At 47.9% G+C, this 27,539-nt stretch overlaps 1 long non-coding RNA gene across 1 annotated transcript; it reads right to left on the reverse strand.

Moving 5' to 3' along the window:
- Positions 1–1,552: 1,552 nt before the first annotated feature.
- Positions 1,553–4,486, reverse strand: LOC116466293 (uncharacterized). Its single transcript, XR_009213369.1, has 3 exons — positions 4,399–4,486; positions 3,103–3,261; positions 1,553–1,924 (listed from the first exon to the last, which is right to left on the reverse strand). It is a non-coding gene; the product is annotated as an uncharacterized LOC116466293 (long non-coding RNA).
- Between the last annotated feature and the right edge of the window lie 23,053 nt (positions 4,487–27,539).

The raw sequence follows: 27,539 nt of genomic DNA on the forward strand, positions 1-27,539 counted from the left end.
ACCCTTATTAGATATCTTTATTTAGAAACATTGGCATGAGAAAGGGCCTTCTAGATCTTAGTTGGACAGAATTAGCCATTTTAGAAAAGAGGAACCAAGGCACATGGAAGAACCAAACTTTTTATCATACCTTAGAAAATTCAATCTGGCCTTGATGATGCCTCACGCTTCAGGGGTACAGTGACCCCAAACAGGTCATATCTTACCTTCCTCAGGCAGCCTCTCCCAATCACACAGGTATCTTTCTCTTTCCTCTCTCGTCTGCTTTATATAGTTAGGAATTTATTAGAAACTCTCATGTTTTCTACTATATAGAAGCAAAGAAATGAAATTGGTGGCACATCTACCTCCACTACCCATGCCTGTGCCCCAGACATTAATAATGGATTGCTGAACTTTTTCCCACTGAGTCCATGACTGCCTTAGCTGTCTATCCTACAGAATACTCAAGCAGACATAATCAGATAATCACTGTTGAAAGGTTAAATAAAATCTCTTTTGCTATTTTTCTGAGATGAAATTTAAATAAATATTGGCTGGCAATGTGAGTTGCTTTGTTTCCCCAAACAGAGTATCAATTCTTCAAGGACAGGACCATATATTATCTTCTTCCATATTCTAACAAATATCCAAGCATTTTGGAAAGCAGATATCTTTAAGCTACCTTTCTTTGACTGGAGAAGCAGTGTGCCATGGTGGGCAGCACAGGGTCTCTGGAGTAGACAATCCTGACTTTTAAACATAGTTCTGCCATTTGCTGGTTGGGTGACCTGGGGCAAAATGACTTCATTTTCTGAGCCCAGTTTTCTCATCTACAAAATAGAGGAACATACTTGCCTCTCTTTCAAGAATATTGCAAAGATTTTGTGAGCCCATGCAGGTAAATCTCCTGGCACAGTGATTGGTACATGGCAAGTGCTCAGTAAATGACAACTTTGTCATTAGCGTGATTGTCAAGGTGGAGGAAGGAGGATGTGAGCTAAGTCTATACAATCATAAGTCAGACTCACTCACTGGAGCCTGACACAAAATAACAAAGACAGCCATCGGTGCCTGGAACAGGCAAGCACATGATAAATATGTGTCACTTGCACGGCAGTTAATACAGGTATTTGCCATTGCAAAGGTAACGCTTTCTGGGACAGAGCTAGATCAAGAAATGTCTGGGTGAATTTGTGCCTGGAGAGCACATGGGACCCTGGAGAGAAGGGAGTGAGGGCCTCACCATGCCAACTAGTCGGAGTAGGGCAGGTATGTCTGGGAAATGACCTGTCTGCAGGTGATGGGGAAGAAGGCGAGCCTGGCAGGTGAGACTGGGTGTGGAGAGGATGGGGGCTGGGGAGCCAGTGGGTGTCCCAGCAGGTGAGTGGAAGAACACAGCCACTTGTGAGAAGCTGAGGAGCAGAGACCCAGGCAGGCAGGTGGGAGACAGTTGGCACCCACTGCGTGTGGAGGTGCAGAGGAGAGTTCCAGGTTTGGGGGCAGGTTTGGGGGCAGGTTTGGGGGCAAAGAACAGAAGAGAGAGACACTCAGCAGGGGGTTGGGTCTAGGAAGGAGGCTTCATTCAGTTTAGCAGCCAAAGGGAAGTTCAAGGTCAGAAAGCTCTGTCATGCATCCCCCAGAATCAGCAGTGATCTGGGGGTGAGTGTGCTGTGAAGCCCCCCGAGGCTGCCCTCAGTTCTATTGAGATGCCCCAGCCCCTGGCTTCCCCAAGCAGCTCCCTCATGCTCAGTAGGATGGCACAAACATCACTCGCTCTCCTTGTCAGCGGCTGTCACAGCACATTTGTGGCAGCAGCGTTCATCCATGCTTCAGGAAGTCGGTGAGGCTGGGTGCTTCAGGGGACGGCCAGATTTAGAGATGCCTCATATCCTCGGATGACATCAGGGGACTCACTCCCTGACCAAAGCAGTGGAAAATGGGACTGGAAAACAAAAAAGAAGGAAGAATAAATCTATTCAAATGCTACCTCCTTGATTGCATGGGGCCTTTTAAACATGTCCTGAGCAGCCGGGCGCAGTGGCTCGCGCCTGTAATCCCAGCACTTTGGGAGGCCGAGACAGGCGGATTACGAGGTCAGGAGATCGAGACCATCCTGGCTAACACGGTGAGACTCCGTCTCTACAAAAAATATAAACAATTAGCTGGGCGTGGTGGCGGGCACCTGTAGTCCCAGCTACTCGGGAGGCTAAGGCAGGAGAATGGCGTGAACCTGGGAGGAAGAGGTTGCAGTGAGCCGAGATTGCGCCACTGCACTCCAGCCTGGGAGACACAGCAAGACTCCATCTCAAAAAAAACAAAAACAAAAACAAACAAACAAAAAAAACCATGTCCTGAGCAGGGACAGAGAGAGAGGCCTCAGTCCTCATCTTCAGTTCTGTCATGAAGTAACTGTGTGTTGCAGAAAATATCACTCTGGGCTTCAGTCTCTTCACCTGTAAAATGAAGATAATTATACCTGCCTGGACAAATGGGACAAAAGTGAGGCTTGGATGGAGAGCACAGACTCATAGGCAGGGATGACAAGTGCAGGTTCTCTTGGGTGTTGACTCTGCCTGGTGGTGGCTGCCTGATCCCTGCATTGAGAAGAATGCTGAAGCCGAGGCCAAGCTGAGCCAGAGACAGTGCTATGATCGATTAGCTATGTCTGCCTCAGGTGCCAGATTGGAGGGTGCTCCTGCTATGCTATGTTTGCCATATCTGTCCTAAATGGTTTTTAGGTATCATTATCATCATTTCTTCTTTGCCCAAAGCCAAAAGCACCCTGAGAAGAGGCCAATGGGCAGGTCTGCACCCAGGAGGCTTTGGTGCTAATCCCACAGCCCTCTTCTTCTTCCTTTTTCTTGGTTTTGTTTATTATTTTTTTTTCCTTTTTCTTCCTTATTTTTTATTTGTTATTTTTTCTGGGTAGCACAACCAGGTGAAGGAGACTCAGGTGAGACTTCAGGATGAAGATCAACAATGTCAAGCTCTGAAAGGCAGAAGGAACCGGAAGCCAACGTCAAGTTGGCAAAAGTCAGAGGCAGCAGAAAAAGAGCAGACAGCTGAGCCCAGCAGCAGAGTGAGGGAAGGTGCCTTTCAGTGGGCAGAGGTCAGACACACCTGAGGGCTGGGGGTGGAAGTGAGCATGAGGAAACTCGGCAAGGGGAGCAAACCCTTCCTCTGGGCACCTGCAAAGAGCCCCAGCTCTGCCGTCAGCGCAGCACTCTCCAGCTGCACAGCTCAGGGGAGCTACTGCTCTCAGAGCTTCAGTTTCCTCACCTGCAAAACAGAGGTTGTTGTGATGGCTAAATGACACTACGTCATAGCAGTGTCTCATGACACCCCCCTTCCACCAGCCTTTGGGTCCCAAGGTCACCCTTGCAGGCCCAGCCCATTGACTCCATCTGGGAGACCCAGGGCCAGAGAAGCAGAGTGGGCTCATGAAAGACAGGAAGTGTGGTCTGGGCCATCAGACATTGAGAGCCTCTCTTGTGTCTGCTCCCAGGCTCTGACCCATTCACCATATCCCAGATTCTAAGTTGCCTGGGATTTAGACCTGTTTCTGCTCCGGGATCTCCAGTCCCTCTAGAAGCAGCTTGGAGTGGTCTGGGAGGCGGGACACTCGTGGCTGCTCCTTTGTAGCAGTTCTAGAACTTGCAAGCACGGGACAAAGATGACCATGATCATTTCGCTCCTCCCTCGGGGCTCCAGCCCCTTCCCGGGGAGTGCTATCAGGCTCAGGGCCCTGCATTCCAGTCCCGACAGGCCATTTCCTGGCTCAGAGGCCTCCGGCACCACTCTGGGCCTCAGTTTCCTCACCTGTCAGCTCCCTCCCAGCTGGGTGGCCATAGGTCTAAATAAGATCACATGAATATATGAAAGGTCTCTGTAAACTGCAAAGTATTAGCTGTACGGTAACCTCTGTCCTCCCTGAAATTCACAACTCGCGGAATTACTGGGGGTCTTTTCTAACAGGACAGTGACAGGGGAGCAGATGGCCCCAGTTCTCTGAATCACACTGCACGGTCATCCCACCCCGACAACTGCCTCATTTTCAGCTGTGTCCTCTTCCCTCCACTCCAGTTCAAAGAGCCTTTCAGTTACCCTAATCACACTACACATTACTTGCAGGCCTTGGAGCCTGTGCTCAAGCCATTCCTTCTGCCTGGAATGCCCTTTGCCTCCCTGCTTGGCAAACGCCTATGCATCCTTCAAGACTCAATGCCGATGACAGTTCCTGCCTGATACCTTCCCAAGGCAAAGGGTGTGCCTCCCTCAATGCGCTCCCCAGCCTCTATTTTCGAACCAGAGGAGTGAGAACAAACCGAGTTGGCTTGATGGATGTACCCCTGCCCCGCACACAGTAGGTGCTTAGCTGGTGTGTGGATTTGAACCTGTTGCCTTCGCCTCACTCACCCAGGACTGGTCTTGACATTCAGAGCTCAACTCACACCCTGGGCTGTGTCCAAGCCCTCTATTCTGTTTGGCTCAGATGGCCCCACGCTCCCTGGGGCAGAGCCATCCCAAGGCAGCCTCTGCCTTCATGATGCTGTATCTCTGTGTGTTGGGGTGTGTGGCTGTGGAGGGGCTGTGGTCACAGAGGAGCCAACCAGGAGCGCTGAAGGCCGCCCGTAGCCATGGAGACAGGGCCCCTGGGCCAGCCAGTCCCGGGCTGGTCAGTGAATGAATAAACGTGGCCCATTTTTCTGCCTTTGTCCGGAGCCTCCCTGGGGCTTCCTGCTGTCAGCCCCAGCTGTGGGGAAGGCGGAATTTGCCTGATATCGCGGAGCCGCCGCCTGGCAGCGCTGAGCCTGGCCCAGGCCGCCTCACGCCAAGATTCATGCCCGGCTAACAAGCCCCACTTTGTTTCTGTGGGAAAGTCCAGCCTCTCAGGAAAGAGCCCTCTCTCCGGCCGGCCCCTGGTCTGGGGACTCAGCGAGGCAAACAAAGCCTCCATCCGCTGGCAACGATTCTCAGGCCCCGAAGTCCACCTCCGTTCCCCGGCCAGGGGAGGAGCTGCTCTGGGAGGCAGAACTCAAGCGCATCCCTTTGTCCCACTCATCCCGGAGGCCTGAGATGCCACCTGTCTGGCAGGTCTCCCCCACTGCCCCTGCTTCGCCTCTGGCTACAAAGTGTGGGCTCTGTCAGAGCAGCTGGCCTGGGCTGGGGCACCCAAGGCCTTGGGGAGCTCGGCCTGGCTCCTGCTCCCTGGAGTTGAAGCCTAATAGACTTGCAGATATGCCCTAGGGACTGGGTGGAGTCCTGATGGCACTGCTGTCCAGACGGTGACCTTGGCCCATCACAGCACCTCAGCAGGCTCAGGACAAGGACACTAAGCCTGGCTGCCGCCTCAGGTGTTGGAGTTATCTTCTCTAACCACAATGACAAGGAGTGGCCTTATTTAGCACTGGGCCTGTGCTGGGCTCTCCACCGAGGGCATTGCATTGGAGAGGTTCTCCCATTTGTGAGCTCGGCTCAGACGTCTATAGGGGAGGACAGAAAGGTCACAGGAAGGACAGATGCTGCTCTGGGGATGGAGCAGCAGGTGCTCCGCCCGGCCTAGCAGGTCCCCAGCGACGCGGCTCTGGCAGCTGTTACCCTGTAGAAACGTGGGTCCAGCCTTGTCCGATCTTCTGATTATCTTTCAAGGGAGTTGAACATTTCTATTTTGATGTGAAATTTCCCAATTTGTAAAAATGTAAAACAAAGCAATATATTGTGGCTGAAAGCCCTCAGAGTCCAAGTTTTCTTATCTGTAAGGGAGGTGTCAGAAGCAGGTGGCCTAGGGACTAGATGCAGCCAGCAAATAGGGTTTATCTGGTTCCCAGATAATTTTACAATAATTTATTATGGAGTCTATGTCATGCATTCCGAAGAGGAATATATAATGTACATGTAAGGCATAAAGAATCATGAAATACATATCCCTGATCCCACCTCCCAGCTGAGAAAATAGACCAACCCCAAGACTGCCCCTGCCAGCCCCTGCCCCCATGCCCCAGAGAGGTAACCACTGTGCTGAATTTTGTGTCTGCTATCCCCATGCTTTACATGTAGTTTTATATGTAGTTTTGTATTGGTTAGTGTATTCAAGGCCACAAAATACAGCTCTCGCTGACTCCCATCTCTTGGGTCCTTCCAGAAGCAGAGCCTGAGACAAGGGTATGAGGGCAGGAGATTCCAGAAAACACCAGCTGGGCAGTGGGAAGTGAGACAAGGACAGGAAGGAGGCCCATGAAAGATGTATTATCAAGTGGCCCCTGTGTGGCAACTGGAGCTCAATCCTGCTGGGGGCATCTGGGAGACTGGGTAAAGCATGCACCTCCAAGCTATCCCACCTAATGGACCAGGGAGCTGGGGTATTTATACCCCACACCCATCAGTCACTGGTTCGGGGCTGCTCCCAGGAAGAGCTAATTCTCCAGCATTTCTGGCCTGCTATTTGGAAGGGCAGAGTGGCTCTAGGGCCAGAGAGAGACCTCAGGAAAGGGATGCAGGGCGGGCAATGGAAGTCAGGCAGATGTGCACTGAAGGGGTCAGGCGAGGGGCTAGACCAGGACACCCACAGTGTCTGCTACACTACTTGAGTTGGCTTTGAATCCAGCTGGCTGGGCTTCCTACACTATGAAGTCATTTGCCTGCTCAAATTCACCCACCAGAGGCACTTTCTATCCCACACCTACTGAATAAAAATTGTGTGTAGGGGGAGGTCTAGGCAGTCGTATTTTCAACACAGCCTCACAGCATCTGGATACTCACTGAGGTCACGAGCCACTGGCCCAGGAGATAAAGCGCATATGCTCAGCCTGTCATTCAAATCTGCTACCACACTCTGCTCCCACCCTTTCCTTCCCGTCCCTGTCCTGCTCCCTAGGCCACAGTCCCCTCAACCTGCTGGATTGTCTCTCAGAGGAACAGCCAGCCTCAGGAAATGCAACACTTGCAGGGAAGTTCGTGTGCACCAATTGCAGACTGGTGGGATTTAAGAAATGGCCCAAATTAAGGGTTTCTGAGTTACTCCACTTATCTCTTCTTGGCCTTAAGATTGCTTTTTATAAATTGAGATGATGGAAATGTTTCTCTCTTCCCCTAAGAGGCATAAAGGGAACCAATTCCATTTCATAATCCAAAACATAAGCCTTAATTTTCCATTTCCTCTGCAGCCACAGTAAAGCTGCTAATCCTTAAACCTGTGCTGATAGTCCCTATGTTGGACGTCAAAGGAATCTATAAGCTTACGCTGCTTCCCTGTGTTTTATCTGAATTGAACCCTGTACAACAGACATGGGAAGCAAAAGCCTTGAGATTATTAGGGGCTCCTTTAAGACAAGGGATGTATTTGCACTCTGTTGTGCAACATTTAGTGAGCAACTACTATGTGACTGGCACTGCACTGGATCAGGGAGACACAGAGGTGAGTAAGTCCCAACCCCTACCTACAGATGGAGCAGCTGATTGCTTTCTTACTACACGGTGAGTGGGGAGGTACAAGACGCAGGAGTATGACCCTGATAGTGGTGCTCTGGCCCCATGAGTTACCAAGTGATGCGGCAGTCAAGACTTCTCTTTGTCCTACCCAGGGATGACTCAAGATTGAACCTATGTGGAATACAGCTAAGGCAGTTTCTACATTAGCCTCTTCCTCACTCTTTGCAAGTTCAGTTCTAAAGACCACTGGCCCATCTAGGCTGTCCTGAACATTCTGGCTGCAGCCTGTCTACTCAGCAGGTGCAAGAAACTGCTACCAATCCTCCCCAGCCTCTTCTTGAATGTTGACTGCTAGATCAACCCTGTGGACAGCCAATTCCCGGATGGATCATCCCCATAGAAGTGGTTCCCACACCTGGCTGCCATTGGAATCATGAGGGGGATGTGGAGAGCTTTTAGAAAATGCCCATGCTTGTTCTGCCCACAGAGATGGTAAGGATATTGGTCTGGGGTGGTGCAGCTTGGCCTTAAAATTTCCACAGCTGATTCTAACGTGCAGCTAAAATGACGAACACTAACCTAGAAGGACAAGGCAGTGGCCCCGTGGACTATCTCCTTCTTTAAAATGGACAATTCACTTGGTATTAAAGCCTCTGAGACCCTGCAGTAAAGACTCCTGTTTAACTCAGTGTTTCCCAAACTTATTTAACCATGGAACCCTTTCCTCTCTGAACAGCTATTGACATTGGAAAAATAGCATTCTGCAGAACACACGCTAGGGCATGCTAGGGATGGAGCACCCATGGAGCCAGGGGTATGTGGAATAAAGAGGTTTCAGACAAGCCATCCTTTAGGGTGAGAAGGTCCTGGGAGAACTAGAAATAAAAGCTCTATAGAGGCAGAACTCATTCTGAACTTTGCCCATCATGAAGATTGTATTGTTGATCAAAAGATGCTCTCTCCATATGCTGACTGCTGGCTTGGCCATGTAACTTGCTCTGGCCAATGAAATACAATAATAATGACATTTATCCCTTCTGGGTTGAAGCTTTAAAAGCTGTTGCCTGGTACCATTGAGTTCTCTGGTTTCCTTTCATCATGAGACCTCAACATCCCTGATAGGGGCTGCTCCCTTAACTAAGGTCCCAGGGTAAAGGAGACGCAGAACAGAGTACAGCCAATCCCCCATGGACAAGTAACTTCAGCAAGAAATAAATCTTTGTAGTTGCAAGCCACTGGTATTTGGGGGCTCACTTGTTACCACAGCATAGCATAGCTTTCACTGACCAATGCACTCATGGAAATGGTGCTGGTAACATGCTTGTTCTTGTCATAAAGCACTGAACATTTAGGCTGAGCATTCAGACCATCTCTATCATTTGAATCTTTCCTCTTGAGCATGTATTCCATTAAAAAAAGGAAAATGTGTTTCAAGTTTTACCCTCATGGTGACCCTTGTAGATGAAATCTCTCTTCTGCTCAGGCTGGCAGGGTCAATTGGAAGCTCTAAGTGCATTCTTTGCTCAAATAAGACAACAAAATGCCTTTCCTGGAGGAGATGCCTAACCTTTAAAAAGTATTCTTTCAGAACTTAGACGTGCAGAAGGGAACGCTTTGGGGGACATGACTTTAAGACCAGTGAATGTTATTTTTGGTCTCTACCCAATACACACAGGCTCTAGGTCACCCACCTGGAGGGGAAATGGCTCAGTCAAAATGTCAAGGCAATAACTTCCACAAGACCTTTCGGTTTCCTGCTCTGGGGACAATTAGGCAACAGAGAGTAATGTATATCCAGCTCTAGAAGGGATATCCAGGAACAGCATGGAGCTCGGCCTCCCGCCGGTTCACTGAAGTCAGCTGGATTCCCTAAATCTGACCCCTGCTGAAAAACATCTCCCTCACTCAGCCTATCTACCGTGGTGCCTGTGATCCCACATTGCCGCCTTATCCCTTGAAGTTTCCCATAAAGCTCTGTGATGGCGTTTTGCCCAATGGAGGCCAAAAGTGAGCTGCTGACTTGTGAATAGGAATGTGTGATTGGCGTAAGGTTTGAGGATCAAAAGCGTGGTGTTATGGGATGCAAGTGAGCCAGAGGCAGCAGCACATGCTGTTCCTTCTGGGCCCAGGCAGGGATGAGGCTAAGACGAAAATCAGCCCAACACCACAGACCTGGTCAGGGCTCAGCAACAGGCAAACTGGGATTCAGTTGGTACACACTGGGGCACCTGAGCCTGCAGCTGAAATACGGAAATACTTCCCCCATGTTGTAAATAGCTGCTGTCATTGAGGATTAAAGCTTTAGTGGGGGAGTTCCAGGTGCAGTGACAGGCAGTAAGAGGGTGCCAGCTACTCCTTGAGGTCCCACTCCCACCCTCCTTACACTCTCATCCATGCAGAAACCAAAAGACATGGAGCTACCTGGTCGCCATACGCCTTAAAAGTGATTTGTTTTTTTGTCAGCTAAGAGCAAGGCCCATGGAAACAGAACCTAGCTGGTAGGTTACCAAAAAGTGAAAAAGAGTCACAGAGGGAGGTAGAGGCAAGAAGAGCCCGGAGACAAAATTCTCCAGCTTCTTTATGTGCAGCAGAGCCACAGTGCATTCTGAAGAAGAAGACAGCATCAAGCTGCTATTGAGAGCTAGGGAGGAGTCTCTCGAATGATTGTATTCAATGGGTTTCCAATGGGACCAGAACTCCTGAAGTCCTCAGGATGAAATGTCTGAGTAAGAAGTAGGGAGTCTTCATAAAGGACCTAAATACCTAAACAGTGTCCATCATAAATAAAGAGCTCCTGCAAATCAATAAAAAGGCAGATATCCCGATAGACATCTAGGTAAAAGATTCGAACAGGTACTTCACAAAATGGCCAATAAGTATATGTAAGGAGGTTCAATCTCATTACCAATCAGGGAAAGGCAAATTAAAACCACTAACGTAACATCAAAGTAAAGAAGCCAGACAGCAAACAAACACTACATACTGTAGGACTTATTCGTATACAGTTAAAGAGCAGACTGGTAGAACTCAGGATAGTGGTTATGGTTGCTGTGGGCGGGGGGCTCATGACTGGGAGGGGACTTTGGGTCAACAGAGACTCTAAGATGCTGCTGCTAGAAGCTTTTTGACCTGGGTGCAAGTTTCATGGATGTCTAATGATTAGTTCGTGAAACCCACTGAGCTATCACTTAGGATTGTGCATTTTCCTATATGTCTGTTAAATTTCAGTAAAGAATGGTGGGGAGAATCTCTCAAGAAGATAATTCTATATTCATTCTCTCAATTTTCACACATCTGGTGGCAGAAAAAGTACTGAGAGAAAGATCTTTCCTGAAAAATATTTACCTGACTACATTTCCACCCCTTTCCACAACAGTGAGAGAACAGCCACGTTTGCTAGCTAACACGTGCTGTTTATAAAATGTGTTTGGTGTGCAGAATCTCCACGTGGACAAGCCAGAGGGCTCCCTCTGAGAATTGTTTGTGTGTCCCCTTCTAGGGGACAATTGTCTATCCAGCACTTATGCATGCTGGGAACTTCCGCCTGCGTCATCCCAAATCAGGCTCCCAGGAAGCTGTGACGGAGACTCGGTGAAGGAGAGTTGGCAGCCTGCACTTTACAGCTAAGGAAGCCGAGACTCAGAGAGGGATGGCAGCACTCACAAGACACCCAGTCACGTGCCAGGCTGGGAGGCGAGCCCCTGGGCATCTGGCTCCATGTCCAGCCTTCCTCTGTCGGGTCACAGCTGTCCGTTCTCATGGGAGCAATGTTCTCTGAAACTTGAAAGCAATGGAAAATCCAAACCAAGCACTGCCGTTTATTAATTGTACACAATTTCCCTTCCATCCATTTCCTTTTAATTCAGGCAAACACACATCCATATGCTGCCCAAGCAGCCTGCGCCCAGGCCTGGGGACTGGGTGCCCAAGGGGCCCCAGGGTTCTGGGAGCCCCAGGGGCCCCAGGGTTCTGGGAGTGGGTCATGGGGAAAGGCTGACTGGGTCCATGTTTGGGCAGCTCGAGGATGGCTGTGATTTTTTCCTGGAGAGCAGGGATCTGATACCTGTCCAGGGGCCTGACACAGCCTTCAAGACAAACTTACAAATGCCAAGCCCTGATACTAACTAGAGGGAGGAACTTCTGTCCCACTGCAGAAAGTGGGGAGGGGTTTTCTGACCCTGAGTGATGGAAGGACAGATGCCTGGGATCGGGCGTCAACTCCAGCCTCCCGGAGGTAGGGATGTTCAAGCCTATCTGCATTCAGGTTGGTGAAGCTCTTCCTTTCTCCCTTTCACCTCCTCCAGGTTCCTGGAGAGCCCACACCTCTCTCTTCTCCTGTCCTCAAGGAAAGGCCCAACCACCCTGATGTGTGACCTTGGCCAAGACCTCCTCTCACTCCCAGCTTCAGTCTTCTTATCCAGAAAACAGGAAATCTGGACTCTGTAATGTCACAGTCCCTTTCGGCTTTCATATTCAGGAGTTTTCAGGCTTTGTTAAAAGCAAAATGCCCAGGCCCATCCCCTGTAGATTCAGGATGTGGTGCAGGCTCAGGCCGGGGTTGGGACTTCTGTAGGTTTCAACATCATCCCTGAGGGGTTGTCTGATGCCTATTAAAGTGCACCCTCTATGCGACTGTGTCCCGAACATGGCTGAGTCAGTCTCTTGAGAGTTCTTGCTGGAAATCAGCAGTTTTAAACACCTCCCAGAAGATTCCAATGAGTACAGGTGTGAAAAATGCTGGCCTCCAGAGAAGGCAATTTCTGCTGGCCCAAGCTGCCCCAATTGGGACCCAAGTCTAGCTGCCTAACTGTGCCTCGGTTTCCTTCTGTATATGTGGAAATCATGGCTTCCTTTAGCCTCTAACAGGCAGGCAGGAGACACAGCAGATTCCTGGAGAGTGTGGCAGGGTCCCCTTTCCTGGACCCCCACCGGGGAGAATTCCAGCCTCTGCATCTCCCGGACTGGGCTGGGTTGGGCTGGGGAGGGAGGGAAGCAAGCCCAGCCCCACCTCGTAAATCACAGGCCAGGAAATACAGGGCAGGCGTCCCTGCCTTCATATATCCCACACATTAGATGCTTCACTGGTGTCCCACAAGCGAGCTTTGTGAAGCCAGGCTCAGGGAAGAGGGGTGGGCAGTTACCAGAAATGAAACCTCAGCCAGCTCACTCCGGGGTCGTCTGGCCCACAAGTCTCCTAGTGCAGGGGCTGGAAGCACGGCTGTTAATATTTTTTTTCTTTTGGAGGGGGAGCATTTGGCCCCAGGTTTGAGGGCGCACAAAAGGCCCTCAAAAAGGAGACAGAAATCTATTACCCGCCTGGCCAGAAATAGCCCTGGGGGAGGCTGGGCTGAAGCCAAGGCCAGAAGCTGTCCAGGGGACCTCACAGAGGCCTCTGCCAGGGGAGCAGGGGACAGCTCACTGGCTCCCCCATGGGGCTGTCGGCTGCAGGAAAGGGCTGTGAGGGATGTTTTAGCCTCAGGAAATCTTGGGTTTCATTTCAGGCTCCCTGATAGGAGGGATTCCTGTTGAGGAGTGACTCAGGGCATCTGGAAGCCGTGACTGGTCAGGGTTCAGGTGGGAGGGCTGTGTCCTGAACTGAGGGCACTCAGGTGAGGCTGGAACCCCAGGGTTGCACCCACCAGAGAGGGTGCACTTGTGTCATTCATCTGCCCAGAGTGAGAGCCTCAGCCCCATTTAGACAAAGACTCCAACAGTTTAGGAGACCCTGAACAGATTTCCCCACTTTGCCTGGCCCAGGGGAACGTCGAGGAAAGGGATACGCCTGTGCACGGTGGCTGAGCAGGGGTCTGCAGACCAGTAAGGGCACTGGGATAGAGATGGAGGGGAGCTGATGTTAGGCACCAGCAGGTGGGGCAGTGGAGCATCAGGCAACAGGATAAGCTGCAAGGACACCCATGTCAGCGCCTTGAGGAAGAGACGCTCCTGGGGTGTGCATTTGCTCAGTCTAATTAACAGTGACTGTGCCCATTTGTGGAACACTCACTCTGTGCCGGACACTGTATTAAATGCTATTTAACATTGCATTTGGGAAACAGTTCAACTTAATTGTTAAGAACACAGATTTATTGTCAGATCTAGTACTTCCTAGCTGTGTGATCTTGGGTATATAATTTCACCTCTCTGTGCTTGAGTTTCCCCAGCTATAAAATATGGATAATGTCATTGCTTTGAGGATTAAGTGAGACAGACCATGCATGTGAAGAACAGAGTCTGGCACACAGTAAGTGCTCATTACATGTAGCTGCTATCTGTATGATCCCTTTAGCTCTTCACAACATGGAGATATGATTATATATTGGCTAGGCTAATGCCAGCTGCTATAATAAATAAACCTCCACAATTCAGTAGCTTAATGAATATTTTTTGCTCAAATAATACAATGCTGGTGCTTCTGGTTAACAGGCAGCTCTCCTCCATGTGGTGATTCAGGGACCCAGGCTTAGAACTCTGGAGTCCCCTGCATCTGGGAGGAAGCTGGGAGAGATGGTGAAGAAGATAAGTTGGCATCTCAACCACACTGGTCTGGAAGTAATAGGCCTCCCTTCTACTCATTTTGTTGGTGATAAGTAAATGATAAATAGCAGTCGGTTCAGTGTAAGGAATGCCCAGAAATGTAGTCCCTGCCCAGGCAGCCCCCATCTCATTTTGTGCTATGGAAGAGGGGGGACAAACCATGGGGGACAGTTAGCCATCTCCGCCACATATCATTTAAGTGTTGAGATGCTGAATCTCAGAGAAATTAACTCCCCCAAGGCAGAGCAGCTTGCAAATGGCAGTGCTGAGATAGGAGCACATAGCCGTCTGACTCCTACTCTTGATATCTTTCCACCAAACACAACTGTCTCAGCCCAGGGCATTTCATCTCTTTCTGTCTGTCTGAGGTCAGGTTCTTCAACTGATGGGAGGGGAAGAGTGAGGACCTGATTCTCAGGTTGCAGCTGTACCAGTCTCATGGCCCGAACAGATTCAAGGGCCTTAGTTGATGCTGGGAATGGCTGCCACTGGGACAGATGGAGAGAAGAGTGGGACCCAGATGACGGGCCGTATTTAAGACCTCAGTGGGCAAGACTCCAGCTGGGAGTCAGGCCTCAGTCCTGAAGGTGGCCTGAGATGCAAGTTGGAAAGGAAGTGTAGGGAGAAAGGGAGGCCCAGCTCCTGGGCTGAACCATGTGGCTGATCAGCAAGGGAGAGTCCTTGGGGGAGCTTGTCCCTGAGCTGGGGGCAGCTGGGAGATTCTGGGAATGACGTGTGCAGCTGTCCTGGTTTGGTGCTCTCTGAAATACACTTGAGACAAGCCGTCAAGCATGAACAGTTTATTTGGCAGGCGACCCTAGGAAATACCAGTTGACTGGGGCTGGGGAGAAGGAGGCAGGGACAAGAAAGCTGTTATGGAGCACGTGACCCTGTGGGTAGGTGGAGCTTAGTCTTGTTGTGGACCTCTGAAAGACACTGTAGAACATCCCTCAAAGTCGTCCGAGCAGGGGCTTTACCCACCAGTTCTCCATAGTAAACCTGCCAGCATGTAGAGGGAAAGTGGGGGTTCAGCAGCACCTGCCCACTGGGTGTTATATTCCTGGGGCTCAGAATTGCCAGGCGTGGCTGGATATTGATGCCAAGGCTGCTGGCATATTTCGTGGGTTGGCTTAGAGATTGGGGTGCATGTTCAGGCAGTGAATGGCCAGGTATGACCCATGAATGGGAAAGAAGGGAAGTAAGTGTATCCTCCTGAGGCAGGAATGAAGGCAGGGGGAGGATGACCCAGGAGCCACAGCCATGCTTCCAGGGACTCCCCACCAGCAGAACATGTCCATTCTCTCTCCCTCCCCTCTCTATACTTACTAAGTCTACATCCAGGCTGCCTCACTCGAGAGCACACAGCAATTCTCCATGCTGCACATCAGGGCGGTCGAGCAGGTACCCATGCGAGCAGGGAAGCCGGGTGGCTGGGGGCTCCTTCTGAAGTAAGCAGGGCCCCCCATTTGGCCAGCCTGGCTCCATAGAGAAGGCCTTTTAACTCATACCTTTGAGGTATTTACTCTCCTGTTTCAAGAGTTTCTGTAGAAGATTCAGGAATGAATGCCCCATTAAATACATTTTAAGGTAATGAAATATAATTTCCCTGCCAGAAATACAAAGGTGGCAGGTGGCTGGTGGGAACAGCAGCACCTTTCAGCCAATTCTTGGGCTCCCAGATTTGTGTCCAGAGAGAGATGGAGAGTTTGGAGGGATGAGGAAGGATGCTGGGCATGGGTCGGTGACTTTGTCCTACTAGAACAGCACAAGGACACTCAGAAGTGCCTGGTGAGTGTAGGGTAAGTGTTCCGTGGACAGGAGATGCGGGCTTACACCAGCAGTCAGCACTGAAGCCCCTCGGCCTGGCTGTAGAGGGCTGAGTGGGGAAGAACGCCCCGACTGGGGTTGAAGCTTCAATGTTCAAGTTGGAGAGAGCCTGAGCTTTGCACCAGACACGATTGGGTTTGAATCCCTGGCTCATTACTCACACGTTCCCTGACCTTGACCAAGGAACCTCATTTCTTGAGCAGCAACTTCCTTATCTGTAAAATAGGAACTATGGTTGTTGAATCTACCTTCTAGGGTGGAGGGGGATTAAATGGGAGAAGGCATAGAAAGCACCTGATGCATAGCAGGCACTTGAGTGTCATTGATTAAGGAAGACGGACAGTTGTGGTGTAATAAAATGGATAGAAACTCACGAGATGCCTACTATGTGCAGACACTCCTGAATGTGCTACAGGCTTTTGCTCATTTACTTAAGCAAGAAGCTGGGATCAGACAGAAGTGGAGACTGCACAGACTAAGCTGGCAATAGGCAGGGTCCTGTGGATGGAGCAGCCGGGGACAGTGGGAACACCACTCCTGGGGTTGGCTGTGGCAGGCATCCATAAAGAGGGCGCCTGATGTTCTGGGTGTGGCAGGAGAATGCAGTTTGCAATGACACTTGAAGTCTAGCAAGCAGTGGATGTGACCTAATTGGGATGCCAAGTCTGTGGCCTGTCTGCCACCACTCTGCAGCCTATGTCTCTGGCTGACATAACAAACCCATTGCAGAATGTTCCCCCTGGGAATCTCTCTGTCCTTCTCAATGACAGTTGTCAAGTGAAGTTATATCAACTTGCCGCCTTTGTGCTTACAGATGAACCCACAGAAAAGAGGGTGGGTGTGAGAAACAGAGCCCTTCACCTGATATTGGGGTGCTGCTCTTGGACCCCAGCCTTAAAACAACTTCCCCCTCTCCCCATAACATACACAACCCTGTGGGACAGGATTGACTCAGGAAAGGATCAGGAGCTGAGTCTCCAAGTTCAAGAGCTCCAGGACTGCAGCTGAGCAAAGGCTGGGGCTGGCAGAGGCCACTGACAGACCCTGGCTCAGCCAGTGCCTCAGTTCCCCATCTGGAAAACGCAGGGCACGTGTAGGCTCTCCAGTGACCTCCAGTTTCCTAAAACCCAGCCAGCTAAGAATGTCTCCAGAGAAGATATTTGTGGCAAGGAGCCCACACTTGGGTCTTGCCCCCAGGAACTCCCCCTGGGAAAAGTTGAGGGTGCAGAACCAAGATTGGAAATCTCCACAAGTCTGACAGGAACCTAGCTCCATCAGGCATATTGTGGCATTTCTCAGAGTCTCTCCTGTTCTCCAGCTTCTTCCAAGTGTGAATTGTTCATTTTATGTTTTCCCTGACTCCATCACTCAATTAACCCCACAGCAGGTGCCACCTCGTCCATGCCACCTTTAGCACAGCACAGGAATTACTAGAAACTTCTGTCCTGCGAGGACTGGCATTCCTTCTATTTCATGTTCTGCTCCATCCAGGACACTACCCTCCCCTGCCAGTTTCTCCTGCTCACCGCTCATTTCGATGTGTGCCTCTTGTATTTCTTCGCTGTCACTCATCTGAGCTTTCTCAGCTCGGAGTTGTAAATTGTGACTTAAAATTCTTCTTCACCCTATTTCATATGCATTTTGACTGATGACATGTATGTTAATGCCCCCCCCCCTTTTTTTTTTTTGAGATGGAGTCTCGCTCTTTCGCCCATGCTGGAGTGCAGTGGCGCTGTCTCGGCTCACTGCAAGCTCCGCCTCCCGGGTTCACGCCATTCTCCTGCCTCAGCCTCCCGAGTAGCTGGGACTACAGGCTCCCGCCACCGTGCCAGCTAATTTTTTGTATTTTTAGTAGAGACGGGGTATCACCATGTTAGCCAGGATGGTCTCGATCTCCTGACCTCGTGATCCGCCTGCCTCAGCCTCCCAAAGTGCTGGGACTACAGGCATGAGCCACCGTGCCCGGCCGGTTGATGCCTTCTTAGAGACTGATCATGAGTCAGACTGAGCATGTGCATGGATTTTAGCAAAGGATAAAGGAATTGTGTAGATCACAATGCTGAAGCCATTACTGAGATTGTTTCCAGTGTCTGAAACCCTTTTCAACACCTCTGGCTTTCTGTTCCCCACAGGTGCTCCTTTCCCCTTATTCTTGTTCATTACCTGCCCAGAATGATTTCTGTCTCTTCCTACCACCTGGAATCAGATCCAGGAGCTGGTGAGTGAGCTTGGGCATAGTGGGAGGCCCCAGAGCCACAAGGGGTGTGAAAGGCAGGTTGCAGCCAGGACAGATGGGGAGGTTATAGGCCAAGGTCAAAGAACCAGGAATGTTAGCTGAGGTTGCAGGGTGACAGCAACAGGTAATCAGTTGCTAAGGCAAAGCTGGGCTGGGCATTGAGAACCAAGAAAACTACATCTTGCGGTAAGGTCTGAAAGCAAAGTCTCCAGGGCCAAAGTCCTCACTGTGCATCTCTCTATACAGGCCAGTGTCACCAGGCAACTTCCCCGGGTGTTTTTGAGAGTACACCCCATTCCCAATAACACCATTCACATGGCAAGTAGGTGTATCACCCTGCATTGCTCATCACTGTTGCATTTGTGGACACCTCATCTTCCGAGTGAGACTGTAAGACTTGGTGAGGGGATACAGGATCTCTGTCTTCTTTTTGAGGCCCCAGGTACTCAGCACAGAGGATAGTGGAAGTAGCAGTGATGTAACTCTGGCTGGCCTGGGTTTGGATAACAGGTCTGCTGCTTATGGCTGTGACTTGGGGCAATTCACCAAACCTCTCTGCATTATTCAGCTCAGGGATGAATAAGGTGCACTGGAAAGGGCTGTTTTGAGGATTGAATGAGATTATATAGAAATCACAGGGTCCCTGGATACACACAGTAACTGTCCATTGTCCATTCTTCTTTATCAATCAGTATATGTCTACTGATTGCTTTTCTTGAATGAATGATTTATTTATTTCCAAATGTCAGGGCACTAAAGCATAGGAAATGTTCTCATCCTTCAAGCCCCTTCTGCTATTTTGGGGTGAAAAGGAGATTCAGGAAGCAGGAGTTGAATGGCTGCAGCAAGTGTGGTGAATGAGAGATGCTATGACTTCTTAATTCCCATGATCATCTTGCCTTCTGTGTTAGTTGGCTGGGGCTGCCGTAACAAAACACCATCAATCGGGGGTGGGCTTAAGCAATAGACATTCATTTTCTCAGAGTTCTGGGGGCTAGAGGTCCAAGTTCAAGGTGCTGACAGGGCTGGTTTCCTCTGAAGCTTCTGTCCTGGGCTCCTTCTATACATGGCCATTCCCCAATATGGGCACCCCTGGTATCTCCTTCTGTTCCAGAGGGACACCAGTCCGATTGGATTAGGACCCACTCTAATGGCCTCCTTTTAACATAATCACCTCTTTGAAGACCCTCTCTCCAAATCCAGTCCTATTCTGAGGTACTGGTGGTTAGGGCTTCAAAATGGAATTTGCAGGGGATGCAATTCAGCCCACAGCACCTTCCCCTCTTGCTAACTACGCCACTGCACCGGGCTTCGTGCCCTCCTGTGAGCTCAGTTCCTCGAGAGTCCCAGCACCCCTGAGCTCCAGCCGCAGGGATCACCTTTTCCAGGCCCTGCTGACCCGGGCTGGCAGCAGGCCTACCTCATGTACAGCTCACTTATGCAGGCTCTGTTCTCTCTCCTGGGGGTCTCCTGGGCCACTCACTCCCCAACCCAGAGGGCCTCCCAGGAACTGCAGCCACCTTCTCAGCAACATGGGAGGCAGGCATCAGGAAATTGCCTGGCGTGGAACTCTCCTCCACTCTCGAACCCCTGCATTCCCCAGTCCAAGGTCCTGCTCCTGGGAGTGGAAGGAGGCAAATCTCAGCCCCTCCCTCCCACTCCCCATAGCTAGGGTGGGGTATGGCTCATGGATATCAAACTCCTCCTGCAGGGGCCCCTGAACTGGAGTCCGAGCTCAACCTCTGGTGCCTCATGCCAGGGAGGTGCTCGATACAAGAGAGTCTTTCTAAAGCACAAAGGAGGTGGTGACACTCCCCCATGAAGCCTTCAGTGACTGTAGCCCAAGGACCCACCTGAGGTGACACGTGAGGCTCTGCATCCTGGGGCCCACCTTCTTGCAGGCACATCTGCTGCCACACCCCAGCAAGCAAGCCATCCGCGTGTCCCTCTCTGCTGTTTGCTCAAGCAGTCACCTCTCCCTGGATGCCCATGGCCCTTTTTCCACCTGGCTGGCCCCCGCCAGCCCTGCCCTGTTCTCTGCTCCCCTAGTATGGTGGGGGGCAGGGCTTTGGGAACTAACCTCCATTTCCACCCCAGTACCATCACGCTGCAGCCGGGTGGTCTCAGCCACACCAGCAAACATACCAGGCACGCTATTTTTTTTTAAAATCCCGTTTTCAGAATACTGGGGCTAATTCAGACTCACATTCAATGTCCTCCCTGTTTCTTACCCATCTTCACAGCCAGCACAATGAAATGCCTGGGACACCTGGCAAACCTTGTCATCAAAGACAGATTCAGTGATATACCCTGGACACGTGGGTGGCCTAAGGCCCTGACTGCTGCCCTGTGACTGGAAAAAGGGGACACCCTGGATGTGGGGAGCCTGAGGCCCTTGAGTCATTGGTGAGTGCTCTGTATGACCCAGCGAGTGAGGTCACCCTCGCTCTCTCTCCCCATTCTCCTTTCTCTCTCACTTGAAAGCACTCTGCGGTGCTCACTCAACATGGTCCCTGTTGGTCATCTCACCCACTTCCTCGGCCTCACTATGCACCCAGGCCCCAGTGACACCCAGATATATTTCTTTCTCTGGCCTCTCCCATACACTCCAACCCACACAGCCAAGAGCTGCCTGGACACATCCACCTGGATGCCCCCTGGGCAATACCACTTCATGTGTTCAACGTCAAAGTCATCGTTTCCTCTGATGGCCAGTCAGCTCTTTCTCCTGGGCTCCACAGCTCAGGAATGCAGCTTGTATCCAGTCAACCAGGCCAGGGCTTGAGCACCTCATGAAGCTCTTCCTTCACTCACTGTGTCTGGCCAAACCTACCTGGCTTGCCGAGTTGTTCTGTCATCCAGCCCTCCTCGTCCTCCGAGGTCCCTCCCTGATGTAGGCCACCCTCATCTGTCTTGAGGATGAAAGCAACAGCCCTTTCCCTTATCACATCACAGTCTTCCACCTCACTGTCATCCAGTGATTCTTCCAGAACATAAATATCTGCTCTGGTCATTCTCCTGCTTATGCGAGTGCAAGCTGCGCTTCATGAGAGCTGGGACCTCATTTATTAATTTTGTGAGTCATGGTCCTGGGGAGAGACAATGGCACACACACCAAGCTGAGGAACTGAGGAAAGTTTGGTAAAGGGACTACTTACAAGGATGTGGGCAGAGTTTAAAGAGAGCAGCAAAGATGGTGGGACACCAGGATGAGTAACGGTGGGGATCCATTGCCAACCTAGCCTGAAGGGTCCCGAGAGGCAGCGGTTTCCTTGACCCAGAGAGAGTTGTCTGCCTGCAGCAGTGGCCAGGGGATTCAGTCACTGCTGGCCCACAGGGGAGGGGAATGGGGTGATAAATAGCCCATCACTCTCCCCTTCGCCCTCTGGTCTCTTGCTAGTGCATCTAATTTGCCACCTCTAACCAGCAGCCAGAGGGCAGGGGGCCTGCTGATGTGGTCAGCCTCCCAGGTCAGAGGAGGGTGCCCAGAGGACCTGAGGAACCAGTGGAAGATCCCACCCAGCTCACCACTATCTCTCTGGCACCCAGGGACCAACCAAGCAATGAATCAATAAAGGTTTCCAAATGCACGTGACGATGACGCCAGACTTCTTGGCCTGGCATTTAAAGTCCTTCGTGAATCTTACCCTTTCATATGTCCTACACCCAACTTCCTGCTAGGTAGGTACTGCTCCTTCTCTAAGTCACAGCTCAAGTGGCATCTCTTCTGGGAAGCCCTCCCTCACTTTCCTGAAAAGTCAGCCATTCTGGTCCTACAGACCTAACCCTTCCAATAATATGTATTGCTTTCTATTCAGATCTCTTCACAGGTCTCTCTTTCCCAGCCATGATGAGCACCGTCATATTTATCTCTCTGTCCCCAGCATCTGGCACAGAGTAGGTGCTTAATAAAACATTAGTAAGTTAATTAAAAATGTCAGGATATAATTGAGATATGATCATTCCTAATGCCTACAATGGAGGCAGTGACTTTTTCTGTGCATTGTCAAAGATGCTTCAGGGTTTTTTTTTCACCTTATGATTTAAAAAAAATGATTGTGATATCTTACAGATTTGAGACAGAAAGTTGATTTAATTTTTTTAATGTATAATAAAAGGCCCAAAGTAAAAGATCAAAAGGTGCTTCCATTCAGACCCAAACAAAGCCAAAACCAATGAAGCTGGCACAGAGGGAAAGCTCCCTCACTGACCCTGAGGTGTGCCAGCTTGCAATTCCTGCTTAGCCTCTCAAGCATCATAAACTAATGGAATTGAAAGCCACTATTTGGAAGCAGAGTTTACAGTCCACTTACCGATGGAGAGGCATTTTGTAGACACAGGCTATGAAGCCTGTTTTCATTTTGATGTTTTTAAAATCTAGTTTCCATGCAAATAGGAAAGGATGTGTTTAAGAGTGTCGACTTCAGGATTTGTTTGAGTGTCAAATGGCATGACTAATATTTGGGGATTGGAAAGTGTCCAAGGACACTTAAGGAATTCCAGTATTACAAAGGAAGCCAAATATGTTGTGATTAGAGCATTCACTGTCCCAAGAAAATAAATGAGCTGGCTCAGAAGACAAGCCACTTTGCACTGCCCATTGGCTTCTGAGCAATTCTGTTCCCAAGAATCTGCGATCATGGAAGAAGACCCATTGTTGCAACACTGGTTAAAAACTCATTTACTTAAGTGTTTTTAAAATGAAATTTTAAATATCTAGAGGGGAAAATAGTTGCCAACGTTTAGGCCTGAGGGGAAGCACTGTACTAGTAGAGTTTTAACAGGTAGTTTGTTTTTGCATTGTTTGCAGTGAATAACACTGATAGCCTGCAATTTAAAAGCAGTAGTAAGAGGGGAAGTAAGAATTTAGTTGTCTGGGGTCACTCTCCTGATTAAAAAGGAAAAGAGTCGTCCAAAACTAGTATGAGGAAATTGGGTATGTTTTAAGAATATTTTAAGAAATCTTTTTAGGAGCCAGGCATGGTGGCTCATGCCTGTAAGCTCAACACTTTGGGAGGCCAAGGTAGGAGAATCGTTGAGCCCAGAAGTTCGAGACCAGCCTGGTCAACATGGTGAGACCACATCTCTACAATAAATTAAAACACAAAAAATTTAGCCAGGCGTGGTGGTTCACACCTGTAGCAAGAGGATCACTTAAGCCCAGGAGTAGGGGGTTATAGTGAGCTATGATCACGCCAGCTATGATCACGCCACTATACTCCAGCCTGGGTGACAGAGTGTGACCCTGTCTCAAAAAAAAAGTCTTGGAGTATGGCATACAAGAATTCAGCTTTGCCCTTCAGGTAGAAAAAAATTCTTATAGTTGAATAGTATGGGGTGGAGGTGGGGGCACGGTGGGCAGAAATGAGGCAAGAGAGATAGTTAGCATAGAAAATTCTCAAGTTGAAATAGTTTGAAAAGGGTAATTACCTCCTTCTACCTGAAAAGAGCAAATGAATAGTTAAAGGCTTTTTAAAGAAATAACTTGAAATCCTCAACAGAGAGAAATAAGAAGTTGAGCGGGGGACCCAGGAGGCCCAGAAAGCCACTGTTTCTTCCTAATGTCACACCAAGGACCAAATCTACATACGCAACATTAGAAACCAGTTGAAGTTTAATACAAGAGGCTATCCAAATTGGATTTGTAATTTCCCTATTTTATTCTAAATCTGATATCAAGACTTTATAGTTTTAGAGTAGTTGAATAATATTTGCCATTGTTCTGATAAAGAGTTGGAGCTTTCTAAGAAAAAACAGACACACACACATGCACACACATACCATTTGATCTTAGTTACACACACTGGGTCTATTGCCCCAGATCTTCACGAATCACTACCTCCCCTAGTGGTCATTTACATAATTGCAGGCTTGTGTCGTTTGCCCACCGGCAAAGGCCCCCCGGGAAATTTACTCTCAGTGAATTTGATTTTACAAAGATCCCTGGTTTCTTCTTTGTTCCAGGGCACCACTGACACAGAGGCATGAGTACCAGGGGCTCCGAAGGTTCAAACTGTGATTCCTTATCACATGCCTGGAAGCTTCCATTTTGAAGTGGAGCCTCTGGCTCTGGAAAGACATTTGCCTCTTTCTTTATCTAGATTTAAATTTAATTTGCAATTTCTTTCTTCTCTCTTGATTTCTTGGTGCATAGCACGAGAAGTACAGCTATGTAGCCCTTCTCTGTCCCAAGCATAAGTCCCCTTAAAGGGCCAAAGAGCTATTGGTCCTTCCTTCCCAGACAGGAAAGGCTGGTTGAACCCAAAAGTTCTGTGGCTTGACATCTATTGATGTGAATATTGGTTTAATTCTTACTCCTGCTCACAAATCTCTCAGAGTGCATTTCTGTCCCCATTTCAGTATGGTGTCCTGGCAACCACCTCCAGGGTTCTACTCTCTGACAGGAAATGCAGTAGGATGGAGGGTGGCAGAAATGTTTCTTAATCACTTCCTCCAGTGTTGGGGAACTCAGTTTTCTGACTCATGCACTATTTTAACAGCTTCCAGGAAATCCTTAGCCTGAGTATTTGGGGTGATTGGAGGAAGTGATTTTGATTTCTAGAAACATTGGAGGAAACATTGAGGAAAGAAGAGTGGATGTGAGGGAGGGAAAAGTGGAGAGGGTGGGGAGAAGGAGGAAAGGAGAGAGGAAGGGAGAGAAGGAAGGGATGATGGGGAGGGAGAGAAAACATGGAGAGAGAAAGGAAAACAAGGAGAAACCACAGCAGAGAAAGGGAGGATTGTGGCCACCAGACGAGAAGTCATCTACAGGCCCTAATACCTCAGTAGTGACCCAGGACCAATGAGTGGGTAAAATTGCTGCCCTGACATTTGCCCTGTTCCAGCCAAAGATGGCTCACTCGGTGACCCTGAGAACTTAGGACAGTCCCTGCTTCCTAAATGAGAGGGTTGTGCAGGCTGCTGGGCAGAGTGCCCTCTGTTAGGAGGTGAGTTTAGCTGAGGGACTCATGGCTTGGCCTGCACTTGTTTCTGAACCTGACCTTGCTAGCATCACCCTCAGATCCTAGAGAATTATTTTCTGACATGCACTATTTTAACAGCACCCAGGAAATTCTTGGCCTGAGTATTTGGGGTGATTGGAGGAAGTGATTTCTAGACTGGTTCTTTACCAACCAAAAGAAGGTCAACTCTCCTGATCACTCCTGGTAGTGTGAACATGTACAACAGTTTTCCTTGGAAGTTGAGAGACTCCTAGCAACCTATATTTTCCATTCTATCTTAGCACAGAAGATAGGCTCAGCAAAAGAATACCTCAGGCACTCTAAAATATACCCCCACCCTGCTGGAAACCAACAACCTTTAAGCATATGCTTAACAACAAGTGACATGTTGTCACACACTCCTGTAATATTTTCCCCCAAAACGTTGAGATAACTTTTCTGGACTTGCCCACTGGCCACAGTCATGTGTTGATAAGCTAGAGCAAGCTCTCTGGTTCAGGAAACTTAACAGGGAGCTGATGTTCATGCTATCATGCTGAAAGGGGAATGTTATGCCATCATCCCTTGAAAAACACAACTTGCTAAAACAAAAAGAGAAAAAAACAGTGAATTTGGGCAGTCTTATATTTTTTTTTTTAAAAAAAAGACAACTCTTCCTACACTTTAAAAAATGCCAATCTTACATTGTCTTTTCCAGAAAACAAAGAGGGAACATTTCCTGCCTTTTTATTTTGAGACAAGCATACACCTGATACCCAAAACTGACAAAGATGTTACCAGCAAAGACCATTATAGGCCAATATCTATCTTGAATACAGATGCAAAATCAGAAACAAAATATTAGCAAATTTATATACAGTGATATATATAAAAGGATAACATAGCATAACTGAGTGAGGTTTAATTTAAAAATCCAAGAGCGATTTAACATTCAAATATCAATATATTTTACCATACTAACAGAAAAAATCTCAAGAGATTTAGAAAAAAAAGCCTTTGAGAAAATTAACACCTATTCATGATAAAAATCTCTCAGCATTAGGAATAGAAAGGAACTTCTTTAAACAGATAATGCATATGTACAAGATATCCACGCCTAACATGATGAAATGTTGCATTTAATAATGAAATATTGCACTCTTTCCCCTGTGGTTGGGAATAATGTAAGGATGTTCATAACCTTGCTCCCAACCTCAGGGCCAAAGCAAATAATTAGAATAAATAAGTGAAATTTTCAAAGTCACTAGATACAAAATCAATACAAAAAATTAATAAATGTAAAATAATTTATGTAAATCATGTTCTTAAATCACAATGGAATTAAATTATAAGTCAATATGGAAAGAATTTGGAAAATTCCAAAATATTAAAATACTAAGCAACAAAGTTCTAATTAAGCTATGGGTCAAAGGAGAAATTACAAGGAAAATTAGAAAATATTTTGAACAGAATGAAAATAAAAACACAACATATCAAAATGTGTGAGTTGCAGCTAAAACAGTGCTTAAATAAAATTTTATAGTAATAAATTTATACTAATGTGCTAATTTTATAATAACATTTATACTTAAAAAAGAAGGCAGGTTCTATGACCTAGCTTCTAGCTTAATAACCTAGAATAAGAACATAAATGTAAATAAAAAATAAACAGAAAAAAAGATAAAGTTAAAAAGATCAATGAAATAGAAAACAGAAAAATAATAAATAATAAAGGCAATCAAAATCCCTTTTCAAGATCAACAAAAGTGATGAACCTCAAGCCAGATTAATCAAAAAAATTAAAGAAGAGATAAATTAATACAGAAATGAGAGAGAGGACATCACTACAGATCCTATTGATGGTAAAGTTACTAGAGGAATATTATATACAACCATATACCAATATATTTAACAACTTAGATCAAGTGGAAAATTTCTTGAAAGACACAAATTACCAAAGCTTACTGAAGAATAAATTTATATCCTAAATAGCCCTATGCCTATTAAATAACCTGAATTTGTAGTTAAAATCCTTCTCACAAAGAAAACTCCAGACCCAGATGGCTTTACTGGTAAATTCTATGAGGCATTTAAGAAAGATAATACCAATTCTACACAAACTCTTCGAGAAAATTGAATAGAAAGGATCACTTCCCAAAAAATTACATGAGGTCAGCATTAACTCAATAGCAAAATTGAAGACATTACAAGAAGAAAAAGAAGGAGGAGGAAGAGGAGAAAAACTACAGATTAGTATCTTTCATAAACATCCTTATAAAAGTATAAAATTTTAATAAATCATAACTATAATATATAAAAAGATTATGACCAAGTAAAGTTTATTCCAAGAATGTAAGGTTGGTTTTACAACTAAAAATAAATTAATTCACCATACTTAAAGACTAAAAGAGACCAAAAAAGAGTGCAAGTATATAATCATCTCAATAGATACAAAAAATAAGAAATTAAAAAATTGACATAATTCAACAACCATTTATGACAGAAACTATGAATAGAAAGAAACTTCTTCAACTTGATAAAGATGATCTATAAAAACCTAGCTAACATCATCATACTTAGTGGTGAAAGAC

Source organism: Hylobates moloch, unplaced genomic scaffold, assembly GCF_009828535.3.
Source record: "Hylobates moloch isolate HMO894 unplaced genomic scaffold, HMol_V3 SCAFFOLD_4, whole genome shotgun sequence".
Taxonomy (NCBI): Eukaryota; Metazoa; Chordata; class Mammalia; order Primates; family Hylobatidae; genus Hylobates; species Hylobates moloch.